Source organism: Rhinopithecus bieti, unplaced genomic scaffold, assembly GCF_001698545.2.
Source record: "Rhinopithecus bieti isolate Rb0 unplaced genomic scaffold, ASM169854v2 scaffold_32518, whole genome shotgun sequence".
NCBI lineage: Eukaryota > Metazoa > Chordata > Mammalia > Primates > Cercopithecidae > Rhinopithecus > Rhinopithecus bieti.
The window spans coordinates 652,022-672,838 of NW_016814742.1; positions in this window are offsets into that span (position 1 = coordinate 652,022).

A 20,817-nucleotide genomic window follows, 5' to 3' on the forward strand; every position below is an offset into this window, starting at 1 on the left:
GTAGTGCAAGAAAGTGTTTCTAGAAACTTTAAAGTGTTATGCAAATGTAAGATTCCATTATTATGTTAATATATCTACTTGCGAGACATGGGGTTTAGGTGCTGAGGATACAGTAGAGTACCAAACAATAAAAAAAATTCCTGCCCCTCAAAGTGTTTACATTCTAACGACAATAGAAGGAACAGAGTCTATCATTATATTTAACATATATATGTAGGCATACACACACATATAAAAGAAGATATCAAAAAGTACATACAAATGGAATTTAAAAATACAAATACAAATGGAAACTTTATTTCACAACATTAGCTCCATCAAGCTCAACACATTTTTTTTATTTTATTTTATTTTATTTTATTTTTTTTTTGTGATGATACCAGCCACTTAGTCCACCTCTAAAAGACTGAGGTTTTGGACATTTAACCAAATCAATGTAATCTTTTAATTACTAAATCATGACAAATAGTGTCCTTCAAAGATCTTTTAAGATTAGAAAATTTAAAAAATAGTCAGAAGGAGCCAAATCAGGATGATAAGGTGGATGCCTACTAGTTTCCAATGGACACTCTCATAAAATTGCCCTTGTTTTATCAGAGGAATGAGCAAGAGCATAACCCTCACAGAGAAGGGTTTCTGGTGAAGCTTTCCCGGGAATCTTCCTGCTAAAGTTTTGGCTTTCTCAAAACACTCTCATAATAAGCAGATGTTATCATTCTTTGATGCTCCAGAAAGTCAACAAGCAAAATGAATTGAACATCCCCCCTAAAAAAACTGTTACCATCAATTTTCCTCTTGATGGTCTGTTCTGGTTTGACTGGATCATGTTCACCTCTTGTCCTCTATTGCTGGATTGTCCTTTGTCTTCAGATCATACTGGTTAAGCCATGTTTCATCTCCTGCTACAATTCTCAAAAAAATACTTCAGGATCTTGGAGCCTTTTCTTTTAGCTCTTGTCTGCAGCTGATCTGGGCACATGAATTTTGGCACCCATTGAATGAGAAGTTTGCTCATGTTTAATGTTTCAGTCAGAATTAGGTAAGCTGAAGCAATTAAGATGTTTATAGTGTTGGCCATTGTTGATGCTGTGAATTTTTTACGGCCCCTCAGGGCACTAAAAAATATTTTTTTAATTTTGCAAATCCATGTGGATGGTTGGCTGCTGTGAGCTCCATGTTAAACATCAGCTCATTTCTTCTTAAAATGAGTAATACATTATTTAGCTGCTGACTTATTTGGGGCATTGTCCCCATAAATTTTTTGTAAGGTATAATTGATTTCACCATTATTCCACCCAAGTTTCACTATAAATTTGATGTTGGTTCTTGTTTCTATTTAGCAGCATGCGTGTTGCTCTGATAGGAACACTTTTCAAAATGATTTCTTATACTTCTTAGTGACTCACACTAGATTCTGTTCAAGTATGTTTTAACAAATTAATACAAGTTGATGTTGGTACAAAAAATTGGAATTCATTCTTTTTTCATAATATGCATTTCCATGAAATTTTTGAAAACCCCTTGTGTATATATATGAATGCCCTGCTTGGCTAGATATTTAGACACAAATTAAACTTGTTGACTTCTATAGGAAAACCCAACGGTCTTATTTAAAAATGGATTTAATGGCTTAAAATATACACATCAAGGTATTAAGCATTTTAAATGGATTATCTAATTTAACTTATTTATAATCCTCTGAAGTAGGCAAGACTTATCAAGATCTCGAACAAAGGAAGTTGTTGAGGAGGACTTCTTCTAAACAATTTTTTTTTCGGAGAAAGAGAGAGATCTGAATACTCAAAAATAAGTCAGACATAGTGAAAGCATGTTCTTTAATAATAGTAAAGGCCAAGGGGAAAAATAATGCACAGTTCACACAGTACACATCTCAGGTAGTACATGTCTAAATTGGCTTCACTTCGCTACTAAAAAAGCATGAGTAGAAACTCAGCTCAGTAACTAACTGACTACATGACTTTGGGAAAATCACTTACACTCTCCAATTTCAGTTCTAATATACCTATTGAGGTTATTATTAAGGTGCAACAGAAGGTCTAGTATCAGAATCTAAAAAGAAATCTTACAACTCAACAAAAAAGAAAAATAACCAACTTGAAACTGGGGAAAAGTCTTGTGTAGACATTTCTTCAATGAAAATATACAAAGTGAAAACAAGTACATGAAAAGATGCTTAACATCATTAATCATTAGAAAAATACAAATCAACATGCTTGATACCCACTATTATGGCTATAATTATAAAATCAGATAACAATATTAGGTATTGGTAAGGATATAGAGAAATTGGAACACTTCTACAGTGCTAGTTGAAAAGTAAAATGGTGCAACCACTGTAGAAAACAGTTTGGCAGATCCTTAACAAGTTAAACAGAATTGTAATATAATCAGCAATCTCACTTGGAGCTATATGCCTAGAAGAATTTAAAACAGGTTTTCATAAAAAACTGTACATAAATGCTGATAACAGTACAATTCAAAATAGACAAAAGATGGAAATACCTCAAACGTCAATCAACTGATGAATGGATAAACAAATCTGGGATAGCTATAAAATGGAATATTATTCAACCACAGAAAAAAGTGAAATATTAATACATGCTACAACATGGATGAACCTTAAAGATGTTATGCTGAGTGATATAAGCCAGAAACAAAAACCTAGTTATTGTTTGACTTCAATTTTATGAAATATTCAGAATATGTAAATCCACAGAAACAGAAAGCAGGTTAGCGATTTTCACAAGAGCAATGGCAAGTGAGTGCTTACAGGAAACTGGAAGTCCTTTTGTGGTGATGATACATTCAGGAACTGGATAATGGTGATGGTTCTATAACACTGTGAATGTACTCAGTGCCACTGGATGGGCTATTTCAAAATGATAAAAATGATAAATAATATGTTATGTAAATTTTATCTTAAAAAACAAATACAATAGGATAGAATATAGGTAAAGTAGGTGACCGTATATAATCTATTATCCATAAATATTATAATTATTATTATACCTATAAATAATTCAGACCTTTATTTATAATCAGACAAATATGTTATCTACATGGTTGAATTTTTTTTTTTTTTCTTTTGAGACAAGGTCTCACTCTGTCTCCCAGACTAGAGTGTAGTGCTATCATAGCTCACGTCAGCCTTGACCTTCTGGGCTCAAGTGAACTTACTGCCTCAGCCTTCCAAGTAGCTAGGACTACAGGCATGTGTCACCATACCTGGCTATTATTTTGATTTTTTGTAGAGACGGCATCTCACAATATCGCCCGGGCTGGTCTTGAACACCGGGGCTCAAGCAGTCCTCCTGCCTCGCCCTCCCAAAGTGCTGGGATTTCAGGTGTGAGCCACTGCACCAAGCCTGGTAGATTTTTTTTTTTATAAACTTACCTGAATTTGCTGAAATTTTTAGTAGTCTCTCTGTAAGGTTCAAATATGTATTTTCTGCATTTCACAGATGCACATAATACACATAATAATATACACATACATATAATTTTAGTTTATATTTATATTCAGCTTTTCCTCTAAAGACAATGATTAGAAATTCAATAATAGAATAGTAAGACATCTAAAATTAAAATGTCTAAAATTACATATAATTTCAAATACTTTCTGTCATTAAATATTAAAATCAGGGAGTGGCATCATATTGTTTATACTTATGTCCTGCATAAATATTTTCTACCTCCACATTAATATTCTTTATGCTTTGATATTTCCACATTCTTATATATGTTCATGAATGAATATAACAAATACTAAGAAGAATGAGTTTAATTGCTCTACAGACTCTGCAATTTATTGCTTACCATAGCAATACTTTATTACAAATAATAGATTGAATTGACTCCTCTCTCTCATTATAATTCATCACCTCTGCCAATAGACACGTCTGGAACTCACTATTTATAGGTATTAATTAAATGGATCACTGATGATTTTAGTATTCTCTTTAAAAATGGGAAAGTACACATTCATATTAGATTATGGGAATATAAATAGTCAAAATATTCTATATTGAATTTTAATCAATGCACTAGCACAAAGTTGAAGTAGATTTATCCAATTTAGATTTGTCAGGGTTAATTTAGTGGTCCTCATCTCTAAATGTACTGTTTTAAAAATGCAACAAATCTAGCTTTCCATTTGACTTGCACTCAGTGCTGTTTAGCCAAATAAAAGGTCAGATGGGGCATATAATGCTTCTCCAAAATATTATGAATTTATTTTACTGTTAAAGTAAATGACGTGTGTATAAAATTTCACTACTTCCCCTAATAAGACCGGACAACCAGCATGAAAGGATATAGACGAAAATAACCTACTTGTGACTGATTGAATATAAAGTATATTAAAAAGCAGACATTGACATTTCTCAGGGATTTTAAGTTGTCATGGGGAAAAATGAAGTATTTAACGGAGTCTGAGTAATAAAGCCAAAGTTAAAATAATAAAGTCAGAGTTCTCTAGGAGAAATTCAACGAGCCCCTGTTCAAAACACACACGCACGCGCGCGCGCGCACACACACACACACACACACACAAAGAGGAAGAGAGAGAGCAAGAGAGCGAGAGACAGAAACAGAAAGATGCTGAAATCCACATATGGAGTAGTAAAGTGAGATTATTTCGTCTGAATCTAAAACAATAGGACAATCTGAACAGACACTGCTTTTTTCTAGAACTTCCAAGCCAGAAAAATGTAATATATCTCAGGGGTTTTCATGCTTGAGAATGCATCCTTATCCTAATGAGATCTTGTTAAAACATAGATTGTGAGTCACTGCCTCAGAGTTTCTGATTCAGTAAGTTTTGGTAGGACCCTATAATGTGAATTTGTAAAAAAAATTTTGAAATGTTGCTAACACTGGTGGTCCTGAAACCTCATCTTGACAACTATAGCAATGTTAGTCAATATAGTGAAAGTAATTAGGTTTAATTTAGATTATTTTTAAAAATTCACTACCTGTTCAATAGGAAACATAATTAATCTGTGTGAGCTTCAGTATTCTGATCTTTAAAATGTATATGGTAATAATTTCTATCAGGGTTACTCTAAAGCTCATGTAAGAATGGATATGAATTTACTTGCTCTAGTAATGTCAGCTAATATTTACTTAGTACGTATTAAATGCAACCAAAGTTCTACGTATTTTATACATTATCTTATTTATCCATCATCATAGCAATTGTATGACATAGTTACTATTACTGCTCTGATTATTGATAAGGCAACTGAGCTCCAAGCCTTTTAAATAAGTTGTCCCATGTCACATAGACAGTGAATGATCATGGCAACATTTAAAGACAGCTGGTTAAATATTAGAGTTCCAGGAGTTGAGCACTTTATTATGGTGGCTTCATATACTGAAAGGTGATGTGAAAATACTGATTATATCCTTAAAAAATGAAAGACCAAATATTTCACTTAACATTTTTATCCTATATTTCTGTGTATTTCATACAACCTTATGATTAAAACATGTGGACTTTAGGCTGCTTGGACTATTCGATAAAATATGGGTGGCTTTGACTAAATTTTAAATATTTTGTATCTTATTTATTTGTCTTAAAACTTGGGATAATAATTGAAACTAGAATCATTTTGATGATTCAGATACATTATTGCATACACAGCACTTAAAATAATTGAATTTAGGTAAATATGAGCAATCAATTCATGTAATAAATATTTCTAGAAAGTAGAATACGAACAAGAATCCATACTTTGAAAATTTCTATGGTGTGTGTGTGTGTGCTGAGCATGCTGTAAAATTGTAATGAAATAATAAATATAGTAACTGTAAGGTTAAGAAGTTTTGAGACTTGATAGTGGGAAGTTAGAAGGAAGGTGACCATTCAAACAGAACACTAGGAGCAAATGGATGGAACCAAGTGTACAATATTCTGAAAGACTGTGAGGAAAGTGGTCTAAGTAGAGGACAGAGTTGATGGAAGAAAATAGTGATAGACATAGGTAGGTTGAGGCCAGGTTCCAATGAACTGGATAGAATTTGGATATCATTTCCTTTTTACTGTGGAATGCAAAGGAAGGAAAGACAAATGCGTAATTTTAACTAAAGAATTTTAAAAACGTGATCTTGGCTGTCAGTTCAAATAAATTAATTTGAGAAAATACCAGACCCAAACTGCTTTTTACCATTCTAGTCTAGTCCCAAACTTTCTTCCCATTCTTGCTTCCCATATTCTACTCAAACCAGAGTACTAGATAAGTGAAAACCAAACTAGAATCAGCCAATCTAATGTGAGCAGAATGTGAAAGGATAGCTTTAATTAAAATTTAATCATGAGAAAATTTACAATGCCATAAATAATATTTTCCTAGTATTAAGTCAAATAAACTCTTAAGAAACCACATGAATTAATTCAAGCCATTTTAGATAGAGAAATTACATAGAATATAATTTAAATAGGGCAACTATTAATATTATTAAAAATCCTTATAAAATCATTTTGTAATGAGCTGGGGTGTGTCAATGCAATCCAACTTAATCTAAACACTTTAACATAAAACCCAAAAAGACAAGACTTAGTGAGTTTTAATTCATATTAGAAACTTACACGTTTTAAATTCATTTAAACAAAATTTCATACAAAGAACCATAATCCAGAAATGTGTGTCTATTGAAATAATAAAATCAATTCAACTTAATCTTCCATAAAAATTACGTGTAACTCATATTCACTCTATTCACATACATTAACTCTATAATTGTTTCTATATCCAGCAAAATTATCCTTCAAAGTTGAAGCAGAAATAAAGATTTTCTAAAACAAAACTAATTATATTCATTGCCAGTAGATATTCCCTATAAATAATGTTTTCAGAAAAGATTCATGAAAGTCTTAAAACTCTCACCTGGCTAACTAAGGGAAAAAATAGGGGACACAAGTACCAATATAAGAAATGAAGGAAGAGTCATCACCATTGAGTTCATCGATATTAAAAGAATAATGAAAGAATACTAGGAACAATTCTCTGCCCACAATTTTGATAACTTACAGAAAATACACCAATTCCTTGAAAGATACCACCAAAACTCATACAAAGAGAAAAGATAACCCAGATAGTACCACAGCTATGAAATAAATTGAGTGAATTACTAATAATTTTCAAAAAAAGACACAAGTATAGAGGAACACATGAGTGTACTGGTGAATTCTAACAAGCATTCAATAATCAAATTCTCCATAATTTCTCCGAGAAACTAGAAGCCAAAAGAACATTCCATACTTTCCATGAGGTAAGTATTGCCCTTACTCCAAAACCACATAATGACATTAAAAGAAAGGAAAACCATAGATCTCACATAGATGCAAAATCTCTATATAAAATATTAACAAGTCTAATTCAAATCAAAGGAATTATATACTACAAACTGGTGGTATTAATTCCTGGCTGATTCACTATTTGAAAATAAAGCAATAAAATCTACTACATCAGATCAGTAAAAAAGAAAAATCATATGGTCATATAGTTGATGCAGGCAAAGCATCTGATGAAATCTAACACTCATCCATGATCAAAAACTCTCAGCAAACTAGGAACAGAGAATTTCCCCAGCTTATTAAAGAACGATATACAAAAGGCTACAGCAATATCATACTTCTTTGTGAGAGAGTGAATGCTTTCTTCCTAAACTGGCAAATATGCAAGGATGTCCTCTCATTGTTTCTATTCATTATACTGAAAATACTCTATAATAAAATAAAGCAAAAAGGGCATGCAGAGTACAAAGAATAAATAAAACTTAAAATATCATTCATTATTGGCCAGTATGATTTAATTAAATCTTACTCAGATCACTCCATCTGCTTGCAATTAAATTCAAACTTTGTTTATATCCCCATAGTAAAGTGAGCTGTTCCATCCAGAAAAATTCACTCTAGCTTAATTGAGCAAAGAAGATTAGTCATGAAGAAGGATTCTTAAAAATTCTATGCTTGTTAAAATATGGGTGCCGTCTATATTTTGGAAATTTTGGAAGGTCCTGGATCTTTATGTATTTAACAATCTTCTAGGAAGATTTGAAAATTATTGTTCCAGACCAATTTAATTCTATTAAAACCCTGGCTAAATGTTCTATAATGTGGTGGATTTCAACTTGGCTGAAAATTTGAATCTCCTTGGAAACTTTTCAAAATTGCCTATAACTTGGATTCACCTCTAGAAATCCCGATTTAGTTGATTTTCAGTAGGACTCCGGCACTAGTAAGTTGTCTAGGTGGTTTTAATGTGAAACCAATTCTGAGAACCACTCGTCTAGGAACTGTTACCATTCGCATTGCTAAATATTTCCTGTCACCCCTACCCCAAAAATTGGCCACAAACCTGTTTAATGACAATTTCCTTTTTCCCTGGATTAGGATACACCCAGGTGTATCATGCCCTGGAGTCTAGTCAAGTTTGCATAAATGTTGATGAATGTTCAAGGATAATATAGAAACTCAATGCACTGGTTGAACCTGTATATTAGTGTTTCTTGAATTGTTCTTTTGCATTACGGATTCTGACTTAGATGGTCTTGAAGAGTATGACTCAGTTTCTAAATTTTTAACAAGTTTCTACATAATGCTAATTCTGATACTTGTAGTCCATGACCACATTTTAAGTAGTAAGACAGGAGAGTCTGGATCCAGCTGGAGAGGGTACATGCATAGCTAAAGAATCTCAGCTTCAAGTAAAGGATGTGATATTCTAGATTTGCATAACTCTGTATCTTCTCAAAATAAAACAGAAATTATAGCTATGTCCTAGCTATTCTATAATTAAAGATCATAACATATACTAATTTTACCATGTTTTCCCTACTTTAAAAAGCATATGAGTCAGATACTATATTGAGGTAAATTTATTTATTCTAATTATTAAAAGATAAGTCACTTGAACACTTGGCCATTTAATAGATCATTAGCAAATTATTTATAACAAAGAGAATGCAGTGTCTTCACTGTTAGCCAACACCTAAGATCATTCCGATGCATCTGGAAACTTCAGCCACCGGTCATGCTTTGAGAAACCCTCATCTTATGCTTCAATTTGCAATTAGGAGCTTACTTTGTTAGTAATCTAACTCTGCAGCAACTGGAAAACAGGACAAGGAAACATGGCAGTGCAGTTAGTGTTGTAATAGGGTGAGGCATGAAGTTGATAAAAATACCAGCTCACTAAAAATAAACAATAAATCTAGTTTCTCAATTGAATATGCAGGAGCATAAAGAGATCAGCAGAGAATCTGAAGTGGTTTGAGTTATACTGTTATAAATTCAGAGTTTCTTTTAAGTACTTCTCTCTCTGTCTCTCTGTATGTATGTGTATGTGTATATATATGCATATATATAATATATATTTATATATTTATTTAGTTCACAGCTTGAACCAGTTTCATTTACAGAAAGAAGCTGAGGGATTCTAGCTATGAGAACTGGAAGGTCTGTGAGCAAAAAGCCCAGAATGTCATTATCACTAAGGTTTGTAACTAGATTCATATTAAAAGACAATCATTTCCAATAAAATTTACTTGTTGAAGGTAGTTGTTCTTGGACTTGATTTTCTAATCTAAAAATTGCTGAAAGTCATATGGTTTTGCTCAGATCATTATAATAAGACAGTAATATTCTGAAGCTGTTTCTTGATTTAGATTGAGACATTTTCATAAACTAAATGTCTAAGGAAGCACAGTGACATCATGTAGCATTCAGACAGTTGCACCTCAAATGTGCACATACAGGCAAACATACTCTGGCACACAGAGTTGTATTTAATAATGTGTATTGCATTTTCAGATACATAGTTGTTTTAGTCAGATCCAGACACTTTTATCTTATCCAACCAAACATTTTCAAAGCTCATTAACACATCATTGTATATATAATTACAATTTCACTTGGCACAACATTTTCTTGTTGATTTCAGGGTGGAGAATAGTTCCCTTTGGTGCCTTTTTCTCTCATCTAGAGCAAAGAACCTAACTGCTGTGACCACTTATGAGAAGAACTTGGCACACTGAGGGCCCCAGATGGAGATCTCTCCAATGTGTTTCCAGAGGTGGCATCTGTGTCTCTGATTGGCTTCTGAGATGGCTCCTTTAAAGACATCTTAAACTATTCTAGTGCTGAAACTTAGAACAGCTGTGGATTTCCTTGTTGGATTAATTTCAAATAACCTACATTCACAACAAGATTATCTTCCGGTGTTTTATTGATGCAAAACATACACATTCCTGATCCTTTGAGCATTAGTGGATGAATAAATGACAGTATGTCATATGATCAGATTACCAGCTGTAATATTAAAACCACTACTTCTCCTCAACCCCAAAAACAAATAAAGTGCCAAACAACATGCTTTACAGGACTGTAGACAGTAAACTGTAGATAGTGAACTGTAGATCGTGAAGTTTTTTCTATTATAGTTATTGAATAGTGAAATGTTTAAAATGGAAGGCATGTTGATTTTGTGAACAGAAACTTTGGAGGAAGTCTGCATCCATACTTACTGATCCTGTGTAATGACTGTGCAATTTCTTAATAGTTGCTTTTACTGTTGTAGCATATGGTAACTTCTACAGTTAGACTTCAAGGGATATATCATTTAGAAAAGAAAAAAAACCTGAAAAAAATGTTGAAAATAAAACTATTTTACTCTTAAATTATGACAAGGAGGAGTTAAAAGCCTAAAGCAAAGGTTTATTTTAATAATAAGCCCTCAGTAAAGATGATTTGTGACATGATAAGCAGAACATGTCTCTTCAGAGATGTATAAGATTCTACAGCTTTAAATGTCAATATTAGCTAAAGGCACACCACACAATTGGCTATAAACTAGTTTATTTCTGGACTGCCATTCTAAATCTTATAATTTGCTTTTACTCTTGCTTGCATCGACTAAGAGTGATCAAAAGAAAACGTATAAAGCTCAACAGAGAATTTTAGTGTGCCTGCAGCTTTGTTTCAAAGTTGTGTTTTTCTAAAATATTCATTCTTCAGAATTAATTTGATATCATGGTTTTGAATATAATGCTTCCCATTGCTAAATTCCGATATTTAGAATTAATGAATCAGCACAGCCCATATGTGCCATATATTTGAAAATAAATGCAAGTATCTTCCAAATGCAAGACTTCTGAACTTCTGCAGCTTCAGCAACTCTTTTCTTCTCAAGATCAGAACCTAGACAGTGATTCTTGCATTCTCACTAACCCTTAGAATTCTTTATAATTAAAATCCCTGATTCAGTGCAATGGGTTATATTCTGTACTACTTTCGCTCACTTAGTCCACCAGTTTTCACTATGTAAGATAAAGTTATGATCCATTTTATTAGTATTAAACACAACATACACAGCAATACTTGTATTATGAAATCAACTTAATACTACAGTCATTATTACACCGTGATCATTAGTAATTCATAGTGTCTCTCAATCTCACAAAATTCTCCCATTTACTGCAGATACTTTAATTTTATAGCAAAGATTATAATACTTGCTATGCCTCAAATATTCCATGTGCTTTCAAGTCATTTTGCTTTTCATTATTTCCTTTCATCGTCTTGGAATGATCTCCTTAATGCCTAGACTACCATAACTAAATCCTACTTGTCCTCTTCCATTATGATTCAAATAACAAGTCACTTTTCTATCAGTCACCTCTTGATATTGTCTATTGAATTTAACCCTTCCTTCTGAATTTCCACAATAATTCATGGATATCTGTGATGTCTAAGTTCTTTCTAAGGGATAGTAAGTTATTTGCCATTTTAAAAAGAATCTCAATATCCTCTATCACGGTACAGCATGGGTACCAAGCAACACTTTTGGAATTAAATGCTATCTTTTGAGATAAGGAATTGAAGGCTGGATGTGGTGGCTCATGCCTGTAATCCTAGCACTTTGGGAGGCTGAGGTGGTGGATCGCTTGAGGTCAGGAGTTCAAAACCAGCCTGGCCAACATAGGGAAAACCCCATCTCTACTAAAAATACAAAAATTAGCCTGGCTTGGTGGTGCATGCCTGTAATCCCAGTTACTCCAGAGTCTGAGGTGGGAGGATCACTTGAATCCAGGAGACAGAAGTTGCAATGAGCAGAGATCTTGCCACTGTACTCGTGCCTGGGCTACTGAGTGAGACTCTGTCTCAAAGAAAAAAACAAAAAAAGAAAGAAAGAAAAAAGAAAAAGAAGGAAAGAAGAAAAGAATTAAAACATTTTATTTCTGAACTTTTTTTTTTACTTTAATGCTTATTTTTATAGATTCAGGGAGTATCCATAGAGGATTTTTACATGGATATATTGTGCCGTATTGTGTAGTGGTAAGGGTTTGGCTTCTGGTATATCTGTCACACACAGAGTGAACATTATACCCATAGGTAATTTTTTCAACACTCATTCTATTCCCTTCCACATCCACCTTTTTGTAGTCCCCAGTGGCTTTTATATTTAACTTCTGTTGAGCTTTTATTCTATGTTTAACATCCTGATAAACGTTTTTCATAAATTATCTTATTTCGTTCTTACAATACTAAAAGATAAGTACAGTTATTTTCCTAGTTTTACGCATGAGAAAAGTGAGTCAAAGAAGTTGATAAAATTGCACAAAAATGTAATTTACCAGTGTATTTATTTCTTTGGGGAAAGCAAAGATTAAATCATACAATATTAGTTTACTGTGATGAACTCTTGTTATCTTACTCTACTAGACATTCCAGTATGTAGGATATGAGAGTGTATTTTGAATTACACACTTTATTTCTCAAATCTTTTCAAGACATACTGTATACTGAGCTCATGAAAACTATTTGTGTAAACCAGCTTTTGAAAATACCTTTGTAAAAACAGAATCACAAAGTTGAGTTTGTATATTTCCTTATTGATTGATTTACAATATTTTACAGCATTGTAGAGATGAGTTTCCTGTGGAGGGTTAAGAAAAAACATAAGGAAAATAATGCCTCAAATGCATGGAAATTTGGTCCTGGATATTACTGTGGTGTGAATTCAGTCATTGATTCTTCAAATAATTATGGAGTTTCGATCATGTGCAAGACAGTCATTTAAACGTTATGCTGTACGCAAAGATGAATCCTATGAGGTTACTAGTCTCAAGTTTTGAAAAAGGAAATATACAGCTAGTTAAGTTATTGTAATACAAGGAAGAACATTAAAATAAACATGAAGAATGTATAACTAAACACCTAAAGACGTTCGGGATTTAAAAGATTACTTCCAGATAATGACTTGTATGTTTTAAAACCAAGTGCCTATTACACTATGTGCCTTGAAATAAAGAAATCATTGAAAGCTTCAAGACAACATTAGAGTTAAATTGAGTCTTGAATAATAGGAGAAGGAAAATAATATTAATTTAACCTTCAGATATAGTCCATCACAAAAAAAAACCCACATAAAAGACATACAACTATTTTTATTTTCCAAATTAGACACAAGATGCAAAAAGTTTAATGATGTACCAAATAACCCATAGATAGTAAATAATGAGGTTGGATGCCAGTCAGCTGGGTTTAAACTATTTTTTTTTCATCCTACCGCAAAGGATATTTGTGGTAAACAGACAATCCTTCCAGAGAAGCATAGAACCATATATAATACAACTGGCCTAAGTTTACCCAGGCCTATCATTTTATGTTAGTAGTGAACACACTGTGATCCAGATATATCAAGAGGTTTTCCCAAAGACATACTTAAAGGAATGTTTGAATTAGAACCTAAGTTAGGTCTTTTGATTCCTACCTTAGTATTTTTTCTTCTCACTACCCTGTAGAATGATGTCAGCAAAAGTACAGTTGAAGGAATATTTGGGGAAAATAGATATATGAGAATGGCATTCACAATTCTATTTTAGGTGCTGAATATTAAAATTAATGAACTTAGCTTTATAAGTTAAATGACAAACATCACTAACATGAGATGAAAAGGAAAAAAAATTTGCAACTGGGTATGTATTTATTGCCTTAGTAGAAAGTGGGGCCTGAGGAATAATTCCTTTATTCTGATGAGTAGATGGGCAACTGCAGGAAAGAAATCATAAAGAAGAGGGTAAAATTTTGAAACATTACTGGAGAAAAATGGATGAGACATGAGTATCTCAAATAATTGCTGAAAGAGGTCTTCTGAAAAAACAGCTACTTGATGGTTCTTAATTAAGGATTTTAAATATTACTTGTGGAATGGTGACTGTGTTACATGTACTATAGCACGGGGAATGCAAATAACTAAAAGTCATTGTACCAGTCCTGGGGACAACCATAGGATTGAATTAGAAAAAAATAATGCTGTTAATATATCTAGTGTGTGGAAAAAGATAACTCTCTTGATCAGATTTTCAGAGTTAATTACATATAATTGAAATATTTCTAGTAAAGACAATAAATTACATTTATAACAGAATATATTTTGAAGCCTTTTTCTGAAGTTTGTAGAAGAACACATTTGCCAAATCTTGTATTTTGATTTACAATAAGAAAATAATCTTCAATTCAACAAATAAGTTTCAGTTTGAATCTGAATAGATTTAATTCTTAAAACCAACAACAACTATAAAAGGATGATTAAGTTCAGAATATAGATTTTTCTTCCCTTCCCCACCTGCTCACATGATTCTCCTCTATGTGGCTCTACTCTCCGTTCACTTTAATCAGAATCTTTTTATTTTTCCCTACGGGACAGATACGTTGATAAGTTGTTTCCTTACTGTATGTGTTTTACTTGATTTTTAAGACAACTCTGGCAGAGTGACAGTGGTGAGGTGTATGGTTTCTATGGAGTGGCATCTTCGTTGTACTTCCTGTCTAAGAGGTTTATATCACCTTTCTGCTGTTTATTTTAGAAGAGAATAGTTTTGGAACATGAGTCCGAGTTATTTTTAGCAGAAGCTAGCAATCTTTACCTTCTCACCTAACTCAAACTAATTATGAGAATTACCAAAATGAGAAATCCTTCACACTGTGATAGCTGGGATGCTGAGACAGGTCTGTTTATTAGGAAAAATATTATTCTAAGAATTTTAACTTAAATGTGTGAGGACTATGTAAGTATAAAGAAACACAATTGTGCAATATTTTTAGTATTACTTTTTTTTTTTTTTTTTTTTTTTTTTTTTGGTGAGGGGAAGGCGGTGTCTCGCTCTTGGTGTCCAAGCTGGAGTGCAATGGCGCAATCTCAGCTCACTGCAACCTCCGCCTCCCGGGTTCAAGCGATTTTCCTGCCTCAGCCTCCCGAGTAGCTGAGATTACAGGTGCCAGCCACCACGCCTGGCTGATTTTTGTATTTTTAGTAGAGACGAGATTTCACCACGTTAACCATGCTGGCCTTGAACTCCTGACCGCAGATGATCTGCCCACCTTGGCCACCCAAAGTGCTGGGATTACAGGTATGAGCCACCGTGCCCAGCCTTTAATATTACTTTTTAAACACCTGTTCCTATTTCCTTTCCAAGGTAACTGTGGGCTTATGTTTTAAGTATAATTTACTTTGGATTCTATTTAGTACAGGGCAGATAAAGTCCTTCCTTATTACTCTTTTAGCTACACCAACAATAAGATACTGATTTTAGCCATGTTTTTTCTGCATGGTTGAATTTCTTACATTATATTTAAAGAGAAAAAGAAAAAAGAAGAGAAATATCTTTAAATCAAATTGATTCATAATCAAGTGCTTCCTACTTCTTAGTAGGAGGCATATTAAAATAAACAGCTTGAAAAATTTTGTATACCACCTTGACACAACGGACTGTCACATTGAGGTAGTACATAGACACTGAGATTTATTGCCATGAATTTTAAAAGAATATAAGGATGACTAAAATTGAGTTACTGTAAATTTCAAACTCCATAAAAAGGTTTCCAGGAAGTAATGATTCACAAATGACTAATTGCTGCACAATTGTTTTGTTTTATAAATAAAATGGAAAATGTAGTAATTAGTATGGAATATAAATTCAAAATAATTATGGATACCAATTGTATTTGACAATTTGACTTATTTTCTTGTGACATTCAGATGAATAATTTTGACTGTCATTAATATAGAAAGATCAGCTTTTTAAAAAAAATTATGAGAGAAAAGTTATTTGAAATATTAGTAGCTTATTGGCAGTCTTTCTTTTTTAAAGCCATAAAGTTTTGACATTTATAGGCATCTGATATGAGCCCAAAAGTAATTTTGGAAACTGAGAATCATAAAAATAGCAATATCAGGTGTCCTTAAATAAGGACAACTATTATTTGTGAATTTTAGGTTTATGGAATTTTTAACATTTCAGTGGAGTAAAATAGAGTTGATTTGTTTTTATTGCCTTGACATTTAGTTTCAATCAATAGAAGACTATGGTGTTATTATCTAGCTGAGGGTTGGTTAAGTCATTTAAATCTGATTTCAGCCAGTATTTTGAGTGTGAGATGTAAAATGCCAGCAACTGGATGGAATTCAAAAATAAAGTTATTCTGACTTCACTGGACTATATACAAATGTATGATATGTGTTTTGGCATTTTGAGTTAATTTCTCTTAAATTTTATTTTGAAATAAATCAAACTAATAAGGATCTCTTCAGAATTCCAGTGATTATCAGTAAGACATAACTTTTGCCATATTGTAAAAGTCAAAGCAGGTGAAAAGAGGACCGTGAATTTTAAAAGTAGCCTAAATTGTGGGAATACATAATTTAAGAATTTGGCACAAACTCTTGCTGTATGCAATATCATGAAATCTCATGCCCTTTTTTAATAGTAGTCAAAAGGCAAACATGGTATCCAGTTTGGTAAATAATTTTCCTTAGTGTGTTTAAAATGATGGATAATTTCAGGTTAACTGTAGTTTTTAGATTCTCTGATTTTAATTGAAGTGTGACTATGAGTCAGATTTTATAACTACTACCACAGCTGTCTCTCTAATTTTGAAATTGGATCTTTACTTTAAAGACTTGGAGTAAATTATAAAGCATTTCCCAAGATATTTTATTTTAAATATAGTTAGTGTGATGTGATTTATTTTGTATAAATAAGATTGGATTTAACTTCATAGTTTTGTAAACATCAATGTTACTTGTATAGAAATACACTTCACAGACTAGTAGAAAGGTATTAATGGTTTTTGTGGAATTGTTCATTGGTATGAACACTACATATTGAGTTTTCTTGAGACCAAAGACTATGAGTGGGTTTGTATTTGAAAATAAACATCATAAGTACATGGATAAAGCACAATATTCTTACTAGGTGGAATGGTAGTTTTGTTTTAAGTTCTTTGAGAAACCTCCACACTGTTTTCCACAGAGGGTGAACTAATTTACATTCCCACCAGTTGTATGTAAGTGTTCCTTTAACTCTGCAACTTTGCCAACATCTGTTATTTTTTAACTTTTTAACAATAGCCATTGTGACTAGTGTGAGATGGTCTTTTCTTGTGGTCTTGATTTGCATTTCTCTGTTGATTAGTGATGTGGAGTATCTTTTTCATATCTTTGTTGGACACATGTATATCTTCTTTTGAGAAGTGTCTGTTCCTGTCCTTTGCCCATTTTTTAACAGGGTTGTTTGTTTGTTATTTTATTTAAAGAATAACATATATTAATAAAATAAATAATTTTAGATATGTTTTGAACTCTAGGACAATGTTCAATGTCCTTTACACTGATTAAGGAATTTTTAAACTTTATCAGTGACTTCACAGCCAGCAGTCAATAATCATAAGAGAGGGAGTAAATCCACCTTTCTGTGACAAACATGGTTTGAAAATTGAAATGAGGAAAAAATCATTTTACACAACAAACATTAGACCATATGCATTTTCCCATAATTAATATTCACAATCTCATGGTTACATAAAATTCTACATAGAACTACTACAACACACAACTAAACAATACAGAAACTGCTTTGCCTTCTTTGCTTTATGGATCTGAACAGAAATTTAACTAGATGGTAAACAATATACAGAATAATAGTGTATGAATCTTATTTACCTTCCTTATTTGTTTGGATGAAAGTTAATGGCTAAATCAGTATGTTACAGTGTCAAAAGCTCTCAGATTCTCAATTTCCTACAATCCCTGACTTTGAAACCTCTAATTTCTAGTTCCAATTATAGATTTCACCAAAATAAATTTAGAGTTATCATCACAGACTGTTCATACTTTGCGGCCATAGGATTTAACAACAGAAGAATAAGGAGAATTAAGCAGCACATTTAATCTCTGCCTCCATATATGTGTAGTGGGAGTTCGTAGTTCTGAGACTCTGATGCTTTGTTTCTACACCACTGTTCTTTCTGGTCTCCTACCTTATTTGCTGTTTCTTTTCAGGGTTTCAGTGTCACACACTACAAACATGAGTGATTTTCTCCCCGTGCTTGGTTCTGCATATAGGCTAAGGATTGGGTTTATGTCAGAGACAGAGGTCCCACTGGGGAAAAGAAAAATCAACAAACATTTTAGTGGTCCTTCAGGGCTGGAATAATAAATTGGAGACTTAGAAACCTCAAATAATCAGTTGACTTGACCCAGGCATTTTTTGCTGAGTTATGGCTTTGCACACAGGAGGCTAGAGGAGTAAGTTGAGAATTTTCAGTCACAGTAATATATTCTTCAGTCTCACAGTGCTCATCAACCTAAGTCCAACAAGGAAAGGGGTCTGCCTCCAACACACAGTCTCCAGCACTTCTCAGATTTGGAACTACATATTGTGGGTTGGTGGAAGAGAATAAAAAAAATAGAGGGCATGAAGTTATCATAGGCTTTAAAGGTAAATAACCCGATTAGCTAGGTTCCCAAAAGAACAAAATAATAAGGCAAGAAAAATGAGATTGAACCAGAGTATACTAAATCTTACTGCAACGCTACCCCAGTTCTTCCTAAGATCAATTCATTTTTGAATTAAAATGTCCATCCTCACTCTATCTGCCTAAGAGAGGAAATAAAAAAAAAAAAAGTGATATTGGAAGTGGAGAACATCACCTGTAGGTTTTTGCTTTTTTATTCTAGACATGGCAAGAGGCAAGAAAATAAGACTAATAATCAATAGAATAAAAAAGAAATAAATCACAGATGATATAGGCACTGGAGTTTTAAAGAGATATGATATTTTTTATTGGGAAAGTTACATGTAATGTTACACTACAGATATGTTTTCTCTGACTCTAAGCAACCATCACCCACCCCAAACTACATTCTGTTCTCCCCTAGATTACATGTGAGAAGCATTACCCAGGTCAAATCATGGTAAAACAATGTGCACAGGCAGCAGAAAAAAAAGAATGTTAAAATAACTATGATTGGTATGTTTAAGAAAACAGAAGAGTGTTTAAAACAAAAAATGATGATTGGAACTATGAAGAATGAATTCATTGCAACATTATTTGCCATAGCAAAGACAGGGAATTAACCTAGGTGCCCATCAATGGTGAATTGATAAAGAAAATAATATATATATATGGTAATATATAATGTAATACTACACAACCATACGAAGAACAAAATTGTGTCATTTGCAACAACATGGTTGCAACTGAAGACCATTATTCTAAGCAAATTAGCACAGGAACAGAAAACCAAATACTGTATGTTTTTACTTAGATGTGGGAGCTAAACACTGGATACACATAAACATAAAGATGAGAACAACAGACACTGGGGACTACTACAGGGGGTGGGAGGGAGAGGTATGTGGATTGAAAGACTATTGGGTACTATTGGGTACCGTGCATACTACCTGGGTGATAAGATAATTTGTACCGCAAACCTCAGCATCGCCCAATATACACACGTATCAAACCTGCACTCTTGCTCCATGAATCTAAAATACAAGTTGAAATTATTTAGCAAAAGAAAAATACAACAGATAAAAGTTTTGATTTATAACTTCATCAACAGATTGGCTAGATCAGAAAACAAATTCATTAACTGGGAAGTATATTAATAGAAAAAAATGCCTTAAAAGGGAAGTATGGAGAGAAAAGGAAATATAGTTAAATAGATACAATACCTATTGGGCATGCTCACAAATTCTGAGAAAAACAACTGCCCTGGAGCCCTAGAAAGGGAAGAAAGAGGTTGATCAATTTATTTTTGGTGCTAATGTGTTTCAGGCCACCATGAAACATCAAGGTGGAATTGCCCCTATTCAGGCATTGTACCAATGTAAACGAATAACCTGGGTTCTACCAATACTGATCAAAATGCTGGAGCAGGAAAACAAAATGCGGGGGTCCTATTAGGAAGACACATCTATTTAGCAGGTTAAAGATCTGTTTACCATTAAATGGGTCATCTTCAGATTATCTTTGACTCAAATCCTTTTAGAGTGTGCTTTCTGAAGGCTGAGTAGGACTGAAAAACAGTGAGGAAAAAAGGAACACATTTTTCTTCTGGTTGTTCAAGGAAAGTCACCTTGGACATAGAAAGGTCATTTTTATTATAAATAATGGAGTCACTTTTCAGACGATAAACAATGTTGAATGATCCAGATTTACAGTAGTGGAAGAGGTGAGAACAGACAACATTGCCACAATTCAAGCCTCTGCTGTGTTAATCAGTATCCTGGAAAAGAGAAAAAGCTGAAGAAGAGAAAAGAAAGAAATTATGTATTTTCAAGATGCACTTGTTATTAGTAGTTATTAGGTCATAAAGTTATATTGCTGTCCATTGAAATATCCAGCAGTATTGCTGAATATGTGATTCAATTACAAATGAGAAACTTAATTTTAGCTGCTTCAGTAAATATTATGTCTTTCTTTTTTTTTTTTTTTTTTTTTTTTTT